Below are 3,579 nucleotides of genomic sequence, written 5' to 3' on the forward strand. Positions count from 1 at the left end.
AAGGCAGGTCTCTTGATGAGTAGATGCGTATCAGGTGTGCTGGAAGACTCCAGCTCCAGGAGACCCACGGCGCACTCTGCTGGAGGAAGGTGGTACAGCTCCAGATCCCAACACTATCAACACCTGTGTAATGTTTACATCTTGGTTCTTATAACCAGTTTCCAGATTTCCAGGCTGTCTTGATTTGAAGTACAAAACACTGCTTGAAGTAGGGGTCAGTTTCACCCATAAACAACTCCAACTGAAGGCCAATTTTGTAAATAGTTTTTTTTGTCAGCGTTTTGTTCTTTTTTTAAAATTGTATCTTTAATATTAGAAAACATTTCCTTTCATAAGGTATTTTGAATTCAGTACAGTAGTTCAACCATGAGCCCTAATCTCAGCCTACAATAATTATAGTTTTTAGTTTCAGAACAGGTGATATTAATCTAAACAACCTCTGCATCTAATCAACTCTGATGTAGGGCATCGGGAATAAGAAGGAAAAGTTAGCTGGTTGGTTAAAAGGATGCCTACTTTTCTCCTTTTTGAATTAGGGTTGTTATTAAAATACTAAAGCAATTTTGCATCCAACTGATTCTGTTTTTTGTTTTTTTTTTGCTTTTATCAGCTGTCTTTTATCTAATGAACAATGAGGTTCTTCACACCCTGAACAAGGAGAATGAAGATCTGAAGAGAAATCTCTCAGGAGGTGGAATCAAATATTTTTATTTGTCAGTAATTGATTTTATTTAATGTTACAGAATAAATGAAACACATTGTCTTCTGCTGTCTCCAGAACAAACAAGCATTTGGTGGAAAATTGTACCTTTGTATTTATCGATTAAACAGAAATGATTCTGCGCTGCATGGATCCGCCTACATCTCCACCAAAAGCAACCTGGCCATCTTATCCCACTTCGAGAACCACAGAACCACTGGTCTCAACAGGTCCTCCACCTCTAGTAAAAAGTAAGTCCATGCTATGTGTCTCATTTTTCTCCTCAAATGACGTTATAGAGACATTGATGGACTGACAGATACAGAAAGTTAGATTGTAGCTGCAGGACAGAAGATGCCTCGTTTTATAGAGAGCTGTTTCCTTGAAAATTAAATAAATAAATATTTGCTTTTATTGATAGATTATTTATAAACATTCAATAAATATATAAATGATGCCATGAAGTTAAGGTGAAGTAATATTTTGAGAAGTTTTTCTCTTCTTTTATTTTAATTTTTATTTCTAGATTTTTTTTCTATAGAATTCCAGGTTCCTTTATGTATCTATTTCATATTGGAGTTTTATTTTTTGATGCTGCTTTAAATATTTCAGTGACTTTTATTAAATTTTTTTACTGTAACTCATTTTAAACTATTTATTTAGTGTTATTATATTCAAATTAGGGGGCAGTGTTTATTCTGAGTGGCAACTTGTCTTGCAGGCTCCAGACAGACCTTGGGGTCTTCAATTTTAGTGGTTGCATCCTCCAAAAAACCCTGTTTACCTGGACTGGGTTCTTTGAGGGCCATTAGCATAAGGAGGCTGGAAGAGCATGGCTATGGTTTACCTTCCTCACTCCTCACTAAGCGTACTCTCTGTCATTTAGAAACTGTAATAATTGACTCACAAAGCAGGCAAAAAATGGATGCTGAACTTCTCACTAATGTTCTGTGTGCCATTGTTCATGAGTTTCAGTACCATTGTCGTCCTGAATCAATATCCATCCTTTCATCCATCCATCTTCTTCCACTTATCCGAGGTTGGGTTGCGGGGGTAGAAGCTTCAGTAGGGAGGCCCAGACATCCCTCTGTCCAGCCACTTGGGCTATCCCCTCCAAGGCCAGCTGAGAAACATAGTTCCTCCGGTGTGTCCTGGGCCTCCCCCTGTGCCTCCTCCCGGTGGGACGTGCCTGGAACACCTCACCAGGGAGGTGTCCAGAAGACATCCTAATCAGATGCCTGAGCCACCTCAACTGGCTCCTCTCGATGTGGAGGAGCAGCGAATGACTGAGCTCCTCACCCTATCTCTAAGAGAGAGCCCAGACACACTACGGAGAAAACTCATTTCAGCCACTTGTATTCGGGATCTCGTTCTTTCAGTCATGACCCAAAGCTCATGACCATAGATTAGGGTAGGAACGTAGATCAACCTATAAATCGAGAGCTTTGCTTTTTGTCTCAGCTCTCTCTTCACCACAACAGACCGGTAGAGTGCACGCAGCAGACGTCACACCAGTCTGCCTATACATCTCCCACTCTATCTTCCCCTCATTCGTGAACAAGACCCCAAAATACTAGGGGCAGTATATCCTTTTCTACCCAACAAGAAGGCACCCTTTTCTGGCTCAAAAACATGGTCTTGGATTTGGAGGCACTGATCCTCATCCCGGCCGCTTCACACTCTGCTGCGAACTGCTTGAGTGAGAGCTGTAGATCATGCCCTGATGAAGCCAATAGAACAACATAATCTGCGAATAACAGAGACGCAATCCTAAGGCCACAAAACAGATCCCCTCAACACCTTGGGTGCGCCTAGAAATTCTTTCCATAAAATGTATGAACAGAATCAGTGACAAAGGGCAACTTTGGTGCAGTCCAACCCTCACCAGAAACGAGTCTGTCTTACTGCCGGCAATGCAGACCAGGCTCTGACACCAGTCGTACAGAGACCTAACAGCCCTTATTAAAGGGCCTGGTAACAACGCATAATCTTCTATGAAGCTCAAGAAACACTTTTATTAATAATTACAAATTCATCATAAAAATAAATTTCGTCTGTCTTAGTCTCGAAAATTTGACGAAAATAAAAATTTTTTTTCGTCATATTTTCATTTTCTGGAAACAATTTTTGTGCGTTTTCGTCTCGTCATTGTCACAGGAAAAAAGGGGCGTTGACGAAGTATTTTCATCATTGTTATGGTTGACGAAATTAACACTGTTTGGAACCCACCCTTGGCTCCCCTGTTTTAAACTGGGGTGGGACCACCACCCCAGTCTGCCAGTCCAGGGGAACTGCCCCTGATGTCCATGCAATGTTGCAGAGTTGCATTAACCAACACAGCACCACAACATCCAGAGCCTTAAGGTACTCAAGGCAAATCTTATCTACCCCTGAGGCTTTGTCACTGAGGAGCTTTTTAACCACCTCAGCAACTTCAGCACCAGAGCTAGCAGATCCTGAGCCGGAGCCCCCAGGCTCTGCTTCCTCAATGGAAGACGTGTTGGTGGGTCTAAGGAGGTCTTGAAGTACTCTGCCCCCGACATACGACGTCCCAAGTTGAGGTCAGCAGCACACCAGCTCCACTTGAAAATAGTGTTGGTACTGCACTGCTTATCCCTCCTGAGACACTGGATCGCTTCGAAGCCGTGCGGAAGTCTTTCTTCATGGCCTCTCCGTAATCTTCCCACACCCAAGTTTTTGTCAGCGACCAGCCAAGCCACCTGCCGCTTTGTCCCACAGGTCAATAGAGCCTGATAGGACTCCTTCTTCAGCTTGACAGCTTCCCTCAGCTTCCCCTGTCCCCAGAACATGTCCCTACTAAAACAGATGGGAAGCAAAAAGAACAGAAACACATCAAAGATGCTCTCCGAAACTGTGGA

The sequence above is a fragment of the Cyprinodon variegatus genome, unplaced genomic scaffold (assembly GCF_000732505.1).
Source record: "Cyprinodon variegatus isolate N-32 unplaced genomic scaffold, C_variegatus-1.0 Scaffold284, whole genome shotgun sequence".
Classification (NCBI taxonomy): domain Eukaryota; kingdom Metazoa; phylum Chordata; class Actinopteri; order Cyprinodontiformes; family Cyprinodontidae; genus Cyprinodon; species Cyprinodon variegatus.